Consider the following 12,017-nt stretch of genomic DNA (forward strand, 5'->3'; position numbering starts at 1 on the left):
ATGTTTTCAGAGAATTCTTGGAATACATTTGTTGTGTGTCCATGCTTGAATTGTTTCTGTGGCGAATGCCATCTGTGGGAAGCCTGTGACTTCCAGGAGTTTATATTGTGGCCAAGATGGGACTAGATTTGTTTTCATTTTTATTTCTTACTGCTGTACCTTAATTGTTTTAAGATGGCTTGGCTTTTGTGTTTATTTCCCACAAGGTATTTTCTATTTAGAAATGTTGACGGCAGCTCAAGCTATTGCAGAGGGTTTTTTTAACGGGACTGTTTTAAACCTGCTTATACAGTTTCATCTTTGCCTACATCCAGAGCTTCCTGAAGCCGTAAGATTTATGGATGCACTTGGCTGGACTTGTCAGAGAAACAGAAAGTGGATACGGATGGCTTAGCGGATGACATCTTTATAACAGCATCTTGAATTAACACCCTAACAAGATACTGGTGTTGGCTGGGGATTGCAAGTGTAGGTCTTCCCTTGATTGCTGTGAAGTTACTTGGCAAGATGTTGCTAATGTGAAGTTGTCACGGGCAAGAAGGTGAAGGAATATCATGGGTCACAAATGATCTAAGAGGGCCTCAGCAAATGGTTGTGTTTTATCAGGGACGCTGAGCAAGGAGGTATGGCTGTCTTTGGTGGGTTCAGATGCTTGGAGGAGCTGTCAGTAATCTGGGAAGAGGAAAAAGGGTTGCTTCTCCGTGGGTGTCAGCAGGAGCTACCACCAACCCAGCGAGCACGTGTGTTTGAGCAATAAGTGCCATACCTCAGGGCTGTAGGTGCACTTTGGCTGCTCCAAGGAGGTCTTGGCCAGCTTTGTGCATGGTTCCCTGGAGATCTGCACCACTTGCTTAGAGATGCTGAAATCGCAGACTCCAGGATGGAAATGAATGTTTTTGACATCACTAGTGTGCTAAGTGTCCTCCTTATCCAGATGGTGCTTATCCCAACAAAGGAGTTCAGATGTTGATGGTGATGTAAAGATCTGTAGGCTGTGTGGTCCTGGTCATCTGTACAAAGCCTGGAAGAAAGGTAAAATCACAGCAGATAGAGGTGTGTCCTCTGCAGAATCATTCCCCTAGTTGCCTCAGTTCTTTCAATGTTAATTTAAACTTGAAGGCAACTCAATCCTTATTTATAATAAGGAAAGTCTCAGGTATGCCATGAAACCTGCCTACCTGAGTGAGGTTAACGCCTGTGCATGTGAGCTGCTGTGCTTTATAAATTGAGATAAAATTGAGATAAACATGTGGAAACGTTAACTTTCCAAATAGGAGGTAGTTTCAGTCACCAGCTGTTGCTTTTGCAGAGTAAGCCTGTATTTTTACCCTTCACTTTCAAAGTGAACATATCTGTCCAGGAAATACTGTAGCATGTCATTGAACTCAGGGAGTGTGACGGTGCCAAAGGGGTTGCCCTGTTCTGATAGCTTTTCTGCTGCTCCTCTAAGATGGTGTTATTGCTGGCAGTTTGTTTTTCCTATTCAGATGCAAATGACCCTGTGAAACTTAAAAGTTCATTGGCATGTTGCATTCACCTGTCACAGTGAAGGTACAAGCATCTAAAACTTTGATGAGGGTTCTGAAGGAGTTGCTTTTGATTCCTGCCTCTTTTGAAGCATCTTGTCTTTCTCAGCTTTGTGAGGTTCTCATATACGCCTGCAAAATCCAAAATTCTCCATCTTTGTAGCACGTGTTCCTCTGTTTCCAACAAATGACATTTGGAGTGGGCGCTGAACATGTAGGTAACCCCTCTTTTGTCTGGATCCTGATTATAGTAGACTGTAAGTAACATAAATAATAACAAGCTGGAAACAAACTTTTGTTATGGTTAAAAGAAGAGGCAAGTCATCCCTCAAAGTCTTTTAACCGAAACAGATGCATCCATTTTTGGGTAAAAGCCTGGGACCACACTGGAGAGAATCCAGACAGGGACAGAGGAATGATGTAAGGTCAAAAAAACACTTGAGGAAGAAAAAATTTGGAAGAATGAGGGGTGTTTGTTCTGGAAAACAAACAAAAAAAAAGGGGGGGGGGGGGGGGGGGGGGGGGGGGGGTGGGGGGGAATCACAACTTATTCTTATGTATATGTTCACAAGAGGAAAGTCCTGTCTAACTAACATAATTTCCATTTATGGCAAGATTTCTCAGCTGAGTTGACTGAGGGAAGCCAGTTAATGTAATCTTTCTGGACTTCAACAAAGCTTTTGATAGTGTTCCTTACAATATCCTTCCAGTCTGGACAAAATGTCCCGCACACAGCTAGACAAACGCACAATATGATGAGTGAGCAATTGGCTGACAGGTTGGGCACCAAGGCTTACAATAAATGAGGTTACACCAGACTGGTGGCCAGTCACTGGTGGGGTCATCCAGGCCTCCATTTTGTCTCATTCTCTTCAGTGTCTTTATAAATCATCTGTGAACAAGATTAAAATGCATACTACCATACAGATGCATACTTGGTTTGTTCAGCACACAGAAAAGACTGAGGGGAGGCCTCATGGCAGCCTGTAGTTCCCCCACGGCAGCCTGCAACAGGACTGGTGCTGATCTCTGATGCACAGGGTGAGAAAAAAGTAGTATCTACTGCCCATTACCAGTCTAGATAGAACTGAAAATTTGCTCCTTAATTTGCAGCTACTGAGCTGTGTGATGTTCAGCTTAGAGAAGCCCAGGAATCAGTTAGGGCAATAATGACTCTGTGAAGTCTCTGCCATTGGAGAAGATGAGAAAAAAGTTTATCAGAAACCACTCCTGGGACTTTTTACATTTCACACAGGGATAGAGTAGTGCACCCATTAAGGACTGTCCTTATGCTTGTTTTTCTTTTTTGCCCTAAATCTGTGAATGTGGTGGCTAAACTGTTATAAGAAGAGTAAACCCAAGAATTGCACCTGTTCCCTTTCCTCTTGGCCAGCTTGGGATCATTTTGTAACTAGAGTTTCCAAACAAAAATCCACAGATCTTCAGTTTGGGAGCAGGGATTTGACTCAGAAATGTTGCTTTTGGAGCAAGGAACATATCTACCTGCATGGAGGAAAGAAATCTGATATAAATGCATGAGAGTTTCTTTGTAGATGAATGCAGATAGGGATTTCCTTAAGTTGTCCATCCCTTTCATTTAAACTTGGGCACTGACATAATGTGGAGCTAATATTTGAATGAAAGTATACTCAGTAGACTGTGTGAAATCCAGTTTTGACCATCGCTTTCTGCTTTTGCACAGCAGTATGAACAAACCCAACTGCTTTGAAAAGGTGCTCTGGGAAGATACTTCCAGTCAGTCATGCCAGTCAGTGTTAAGCCATTCCCAAGCAGCATTTTACTTCTAATCCACATTTGTCTCATTAGGGAGTTCAGTCGCAGGAATTTGTTAAGCCTTTTATTCACACTGAATAGCTATCTTGGGTAGGAAATCGTCTTACATTTTAGGCACTTGCTGGTTGTGGTTGACTAGACTGCCTTTTTCTTTATTCCCCCTGGATAAGTTTCTAGCTGGAATGTTTTGTTTTTGCAATGGCAGGTGGTTTTTCCAGACCTTGGATCATTCTTATAATAACATCCTTGATGTTTGCTGAGTCAGCTAGCCAGTGTCTGTGCTATGCCAGCGACTTGGAAACTGGAGGTGAAATTCTGACTGTTTTTAAGCCAGTAGAAATGGCTTTAGCTGAAGTTTGTGTCTTAAAATACACACTTCCAAGACAGATTCCTGGTTATTGTTCTTACAGATGATGTTTTTGCTACATAAGATTTGATGGTACAGCTCCTCTTTGTGTTCAAGTTGTCCTCGGGGTGGTACCTAAGAGATACCCAAAGAACTTTTACAAAGAGGATGGATTTCTACACTATGAGGGCTGTGCAGCAGTGAAATTGGTCACCTAGAAAGACTGTGGTTTTCAATACTTTGCTGGAGAAATTGGTGGCTGACCAAGAGTAGAGTTAGTGCTTTTCTGGCTTCTCTCTCATCTACCTCTCTTTCAGTGCTTGATAATGTTGATGGATAACAGCACATGTATATACATAAATATACATATATATATGTATGTATACATATATATATATTTCCCTTGGTTTCATACGTTCTTACTTGGTATGAAAAGGGGTTTTAGTTGCTATTTCTTTCTCGTTTTTTTTTTTTTCTTCCCCTGCTCTGGCTATCCAGCATGAATGCAATTAATCTGCAGAACTGCAGTTTCGGGGGCACACATCTTGTATCATCACTGTCTTTTGATTTGATGTGACCAAGCTCTCAGCATCAAGGGATGCTGGAAAGGAGCCAGGAACAGTCAGGTTCTGAATAAGAAGTTGCAGAGCAGACAGGTGTTGCCAAGAAAATCCAGGTTTATTGGCTTTCTGGCTGTGAATGAGTTAATTAATCCCGTCTCTCTCACCATCACTATCTTGAATCTGTGTTACAAGGCTGTCTTTGTTTATAATTTCCTTTATTGTGTTCACGCTCAACCTTGTTTTTAAATCACATTATTGTAGCTGAGTTGATGGTATTGACTGTGTGGGAAGGAGTTCCCAGTTTGGCTGGGTGGTCACCAGAGCCATCCTTTAAGTCATCCTTCCCTATGCCTTTCTCAGAGTCCTTGCCTCCATCTCCAGTTGTCACCAAATCTGTGTGGGCCATTTGCAGGTGTGTGCATGTGTGGAATGTATTATTCTGCACCTCCATTCTCTTCTCTCACTGAGGCAACCAAGGAGGATGCTCAGAAAATGCCTTACAGTTGTTGTATTAATCCCTGTATCTATAGTTAAGGCAGTCATTTCCCTCTGGCATGCCATTAGACTATCTACTGAAGTTAGGAAAGATTAGGCCCACCAATTTTCCTGAGTCCAAAAGCATCCAGGGTTCTTATCAAAAAAAGCTATCAGTTACATTGCTTTGATTTACTTTTGATAAACCACATGTTGTATTTTATACCACACTTTCAATTGCTATTTCCTTCAAGAAGTGTTCAAACATCTTGTGTACTTTTATGCTCAGATTAACTTGCTGATAGGCGTCTGGATCTATTTTTCCTCTCCTTCTTACATATAAAAGAGCATTACCTTTGCTGACTTTCATCCAGATGGTACCACTCTCACAACCTAATCCGAGCATGTTGTTCTGAGAGCTTTCACCTCGTGTATAATGCTTTTGTACCCTTATTTTCCCTCACAGTCAGCCCTGTTCTCCTTTAGTTATTCACGTTAAGCTATTTTCCCCACATGCAACCATTCTGCCTTGTATTAGCAAAATGATATTTTTTACTTCAGAATCGTTGGAGGAAGCCAGTGAACAGAATGTCCAGGGGGAAGAGGATGAACTGCATGTGACTTCTTTTTTGAGCACTATATTTAGTTTTGTCTTTAATTTTGATTCTTTCTATAGTAATCTCCTTCCCCCCCCTCACCCCCCCCCCCCCCCCCCCCCCCCCGTTGTTGTTTTCATATCAGTGAAAGACATTTTCTGCTTAACTGAGTTGGTCCTAACAAGAAGAACTGAAAGTGTTCAGATGGGTTTTTTTTTCCTTCTTTCTGTATTTCTCTAATCAGTGTTTTCTTTCCAGACCCATCAGCCCCTCTTCTCAGGTATCCTATCCACACTTCATATCTATCTCAGCTTTTATCTTCCTAATTATCTAATCTGTTATTTTCCATAAACCCAACATTCCTAGCATGATATTTGAAGTCTTTCTCTTGGTCAAGGAACAAGGGCTGACCCCTTTCCCGTCTTTTATTTTTCTTCCCAGGTTCTCTTTTTCTTTGTTAGCTCTTTGCTGGCTGGCCAGGGTAGGTTGAGGAGAACATTTAAGTACTTCACACAAAGTGGGACCTCTCTTCAGACTGAGGTAGACATAGCATACACTGGTGTATGACAAACCTGGTCTAAATTGAATCACCTGATACTTAAATTGAGTCATCTGATTTTTGTTGGTGGATCCTTTTGTTTGTTTTAGCTGTTGATTGCTGGATAACACTGGGCTTTCTGCCTCAGTTTCCCCATCTGTCTAAAGAAGTTGCTAGTTTTGTAAAAGCATTTGGAAATCTACAAGCGCTGGCATCTCCTGTGAGAGGTCTGGTGATACTGTCCTGCTAAGATTCAGCTTTGCCATCTGAGCACTTACATCTCTCTGTGTGCCCTCATATGCTTTCTCTTCTATGTAAACAAAGCAGAAACATCTTCTGTTTGAGCATTTTCCCCTAGCTGTGTTGTTATCTGGTAAGGAGTGACAAAAGGAAATGTCCCATTCAGTAAAGTGGAGTTCGTTATTTACCTGAATAGCCAGCTGATAATGATATGGTTGCATGGTGGAAAACAACTTCACATTGATTTTTCATCAGGGACCAATGAGAATCTATAGCTAACGACCATGCTGGTAGAGTGAGTCATGGAAGAAGGAGGCTGAGATCCTCGTTTCCTTTGATAAATATTCTTATGATCAAGCCTAACTATCTGCAAATATTGGTGGTAGGTGGACAGTTGGACTGGATAATCTTGGAGGTCTTCTCCAACCTTGTTGATTTCATGATTCTAATTTGTGAAAGATGACAGTGTGGTTTGCTTTAATTTGTGATGCGGATATTTATAGCACCTGACACTTCACTTTGCTCATCTGTTTCACTTGACACTCAGCTGCGTCCTCAGCAGAAGTGAAATAATTGAGATGCAGACCTGTCATAGCAGCCTTTCACATTGGGATCTCAAGTCTTTTCTGAGAGTGATTAACTGGAAGGTGGTTAGGCCTGGCAGAGATATTAGGTGTGGCCCTCGGGCACATGGAAAGATATCTGTGCTCTCTTCAAGTGGAAATGTTGAATGTATGCCTCACTTAGACAGCATGTGTGTGTGTGTGTGTCATCTTATATTTGTTAAATTTGCTTGTGTGTCTAAGGCTGTTAGACTCATGTTACAACCTTCTTAACCTGTAGTTTTAAATTCAGTTTTTTTCAGAAGAGCAAAACTGCTTTTTATTTTTGAGTGAAGGGTATCAAAGATATCTGAATCCAAAGCTCCTAAATGTGAACATAATCATGCAGCAGCTTTTCTTTAGGACAGCTCTGGGAAACAGACAGCAATTAAGTTAAGTTAACCCCATCTCTGAGTGTCTCTCGTGTACTCTCTTAGGTAAGGATCTCTTCAGTTGCTCTCTAAGAGGTTTTCTCCATTCTGTTCTTCACTCATCCTACCCCCGCACTCCATCAAGGTGATTTGTGTTATTCTATCTTCAGCTAAAGAAGAGAGGAGTGTCTCTTGCTCCAGAAGTGGGTCCAAATCACTGGGGTGCTCTTCAGTGCTCCGGTTATTTAGGAACAGTGACTCAATGCTTTGTTCTGAAACACACCTTCAGTTGGGGACTTGTCCCGGTATGCTCATCTTCTTGGAACATGTTCTTGGATGCTTTGGGCTGTCTGTTAAGAATCTTTTTATTGAGAGCCCTGATGCTTTATAAAGAATATCTTATGAATCTAGAAGTAACATCCTCACCCACTGTCTTGTTATAAAGAATATCTTATGAATCTAGAATTAACATCCTCACCCACTGTCTTGCTAATTAAATCCTTTTTGCTTCATTTGAAAGGAGGAAAATTCCTTCTATCCTCATCTCCGAATGAGCCAAGTACATTTTTTTGCCAACATTTCATTATTTTTCTTGGGTTTTTTTTTTTTTGACTCTTGGAGGTAACCAGTCTTCTGAAATGAACTCTTATATATATACTCTCATATATATGTTGTTCCATATGTACCTGGAGTTCAGTACAAAGTTCTGAGTGATAGCTCGAACAAACTGCCTTAGAGGTGCTTTTTCAGGATGTGAGTGGTATGAATAGTAAACTCCATTGGGTTTCGTCCCAGTGTTGATTTAATAAAAGATGTTGAAGATATTGACAACAAAGAAGGGTAAAACCTTATTACCAGCTGTACTGTATAAAGACATTGATGGCTTCTGGAAGGATGACATATACTGTAAGACACATTATTATACTCATGTCTCATTTCTTATGCATTCTGTGTTTCTTGTTTCATCATTTCCACCTGGCTGCTCTTTGGAAAGTGATACTGACCTTGACAAACGTGCTCAGTCAGAAAAAGAGATTGTTTCTTTTGGTTGCTGGATCATGTTTGGAAGATCCATGTCTTGACTGTTAAGCGAGCTCTGGAAAACTGCAACAGAGTGCCCCAAATGCTGTATGTGTCCTGTTTCATCTGTCCAGCTGGAGATGCTGAGGCTATGTACACCCTAATAAATGCCATAAAGACTTTTTAATCCACCCTGCTGGATTCCACTGAGCTTCAGAATTCCTACTTTGCCTAGCAGAGACCATGCCTGGGATGTTCACAGTCCTTCCACAAACGAACTTGCACAAGGAGGCTGTACATGGGAATTATGCCCTCCCCAGACAGCCCTAGATCTCTAGGTGAAGCAGCTGCTTATTGCAGTGATGAGATTTTCCAGCACAAACCGTGGGCACGTGTATTGTTAATCACACCATCCTATGCCTCACTGATGGTGCCGTAGCCCTGAATTAATGCCATATTTCCAGACTTTCTTAAAGCTTTCAGTTCCCCTGAAAGTTAAAGGGCGTAGCACCATTTCTAACTGAACTGTGCTTCCTCAAACCAGAAGGTCACAGTACTCCTGAGAACTAGAGAACATCCAGATTTCTTCATCCAGCTCCTTGGTTATAAATAACATCCAATAGCCAACCTTGCAGGGGTCCTGTTTGCCAACAGTTGTACACAAGTCCCGGGCATTGCGAGCAGTCCAGGGACTGATAAAGAGCTTGAAATGCATGGAGAAAACCACATGATCTTTACTGTGCTTTTAATCAAGCTCTTTTGTCACAGCCTTCACAGTGAACTGCCCACTTACCTGTCCATGAACTCCCCAAAGTGTTGCTCAAACTGCCAGTCTTCATTGCTCTGGATTTGGGAATCCATACTGCTCTCCACTCCCACCTGAATTCTTAAGACGTTGGGAGACCATCTAAGCAGACATCTGTTCAATCAAACTATTCTTTGATATTGTGGTGGGTGCACCTGGTGGGAGGTAACATCTGGGTCAGACCTGGGAGGGAAACAAGATTCTGGTGCCGCAGCTGGAGTGAAATGAAGCAGCAAGAGATGTGGTGAGAAACAGGCAGGACAGGGTGAGGGGGTCTCTGTGGTTGGCTAGCGCAACAATTGGGCCTGGATAGATGGAGGCTGTGTCAGGAGTGAGGAGCTGGCACAGGTTGGCAAACACAAGACCAGGCACAAGCAATTTGACAGTTTTGGTGAGATACCCCCCTCAGGGTTTTCCAGTCTCTTTTGAACTTGCAATTGAGTTGAGGACCATTTCTACTGTGCACAGCAGCCAAGGGGTGGCTACTGGGGGGATGACTCAGTGCTGGGTGGGTGGCAACTTGGGAGAGGATTAATAGGTACCTGCACATTCTTATGAAGACAAGTACCTAGTTTTGAACAACAGCATTTCAAATTCAATATGTCTTGAAAATAACACAAACCACAAACATATTAGAACACTTAACTAATCTTTCACTCAGATTCTCCTGATGGATATCATCTCTCTTCTACTCTTAGACTGCAGTAGGAAAGGATGGGGCTGTCTGGAAGGTAATTATTCAGTTTAGGGGTGAGTCTGTGGGTTTTTTCATTTATCTGTAGGTATTTGGAGTACAGACATTCACCCCTCAAACGGTTGCCTTGAGCTCCCTGAACAAAGCAGTGTAGGTTAAGTTTCCTCTAAAGTATTTTAGACAGTTCCTTTATTTTGAAGTGACTCATGCTCTAAAACTGCCTTCTTCTCTCTGCAGGCAGGGAAGTATAATCAATCGTCCTTTCTTTTTTTTTTCTCCCCACAACCATGGCAGAGATGTTACAACTCTGCTCTGCTTTGTACCCAGATGGTAGATCCGAACACCACTGATCTCAGTATTGAAGCTTCTATTTCTGCAACGGCCTGAATTGAAATCCTTCATTTGAGCTTGCTGGAATGGAAATGCATACTTAGCTACTCCAGATGATAATTTTAAGTAAGGAGATAAATATTTTTACCCAGTCACCAGAGCTGACTCCTACTCAGCAGTGGGAACTTACTCAAGTGCTGCCTCTCGTTTAATTGCTGTGTCATTACTCACCAGAGTAATGATCATTTTTTCCAATTTAGCTCTGTTTTGCAAGACTAGAACATACAAGCTGGACACTAAAGAGTTAATAGAGTTGCTCAGCTTCTTCCCTTCTGGTTCTCCAACTCTTTGCATAACACTGCATGTATTTCTTTGATCTTCCAACCCCTCACACAGAGCGGAGACAATAAGACTAAATGAGGTCTTGGTGTCTCCAAGCTGCGGGATTGTTTGGCCAAGTAACCTTTGTTCTATGGGGCCTGCTTAGCTTTGCTGGAAGAAAAAAACATCTGCTTTCCTTGTCAAATGATAGTTCTGTTATTGGCACTGTTGTCTGGCAGGAGCATGAAATGAAGTGGTTTGAACAGCAAACTGAGAGTGAGGACTCTTGGGTATTTGCCTGGACCTCTTCTGTTTGGGAATGTCTCCTGGGGACAGGTGCCACTACCCTTGCTCTGAGAGTCCCTTCCCCATGGCTGATTGCAGAGCAGTATATTCAGAAGAACTGAGAGCATAGCAAAGTATAGCTTGGCTCTGCTTGCAAACACTGAATTGTTCTTGCGAGTTGCTCTGAAACTACACTTTCCTTATTAACCTGATAAAGGTCACAAAGGACGTTTTGTATGTTTTGATCTTGTTCTTATCTATCAGTTGGCCTATATTACTGGTATCTAGCACTTATTTCCCCATGTTGTCATGACGTCTGTAATGTGCTTTCCAATTCATAGACAAAGATCCTTTGAAAGAGCAAATTATTATAATACTCCGTAAATAATTTACAACCTTTTTTTTCTCTACAGATAACCAGATCTTATGAAGCTCTTAGGTTTGACAGTGTTCATAACTATGTTATCCATCTCCACAGATAGAAGTCCTCTGTTAGTATTTCTATGGGTCCACTCTCTTTACCCATTCTTGCACTTGAACCACAGTATATTTTTGACTCACTCAGAGGCTTATTATGAATAACAGTGCTCTATTTTCAGGAGGATGTTCCAAAAGGAAGAAATGAAAACCTAGTTTTAAGGCAGAGCTGAGTGAAGTTAAAGAAGAAACCAAAGCAGAGACTATTGCATAACAAAATTCTTCAGTCCTATGTTCCCATAAATAATAAGAATAAATGAAAGCATCTGATGATGCTAATGGTGAGCTCTTCTTTGGGCATAGCTAGAGCAGTTCCTCCAGGGCTATGCTGCTAAGGCTTGGAATAAGACCTACCTGCCAAAATCTTTTGTTTCCGTTCATGCTGCCTACATGGAATAAATAAATAAATAAAGGTTGAGAATCCCCAACATTGCCTACAGCAATGATTTTGTTTTATAGAAGCCACAGCAGCTGATGCTTTTGTCTAATACAGTTACTGCCTCCCCATAGGTTCATTCGGACAACTAAGAGAAATGTGCCTATCTGTCACTGTTGTATAGCCTCTGGGAGCTGCACAGAAATGGACAAGGTTTCATTTTCTGTAGGTTTCTCAGTTCCACTCCTCCCCTGTTGGACTTGAAATGGTGTTGTCACTGTGGTCATTCTATTCTCCATCTCTGCTGGGGCCTCCAGATGGGCACAGGAACACTCTGGGATCGGGAGAAAGGGAGGTGCTAATGTCTTTTGTCACTTCTTATGGGCCCGTATTCCTGTTGTGGGGTTTTGTTTGCTGTGAATCCTATCTGCCATGGAGGAATTTGCCTCTGGTTAATCTGTCCCTGCCAATGACAACATAGATGAAACCAAACATTTCTGTATCTCTTTCAGTCTATGACAAACCTTCAACTTTTATTTAATTAAAGAGTGCACACAATGGCTTTCTTAGCATTAGCAAACTGTTCAGTAATCCTCTAACAATTGCTAGGATCCTGGGGGGAGGAAAACTCTCATTAATAAAGACTTTGGGGGATAACT

General features: G+C 41.8%; 1 protein-coding gene across 3 annotated transcripts in view; it reads left to right on the top strand.

Moving 5' to 3' along the window:
• VIPR1 (vasoactive intestinal peptide receptor 1) overlaps positions 1-12,017 on the top strand; it is a 110,492-nt gene that overhangs the window by 22,612 nt on the left and 75,863 nt on the right. The window lies entirely within an intron of this gene.

This window comes from Gallus gallus, chromosome 2 (assembly GCF_016699485.2).
Source record: "Gallus gallus isolate bGalGal1 chromosome 2, bGalGal1.mat.broiler.GRCg7b, whole genome shotgun sequence".
Lineage (NCBI taxonomy): Eukaryota > Metazoa > Chordata > Aves > Galliformes > Phasianidae > Gallus > Gallus gallus.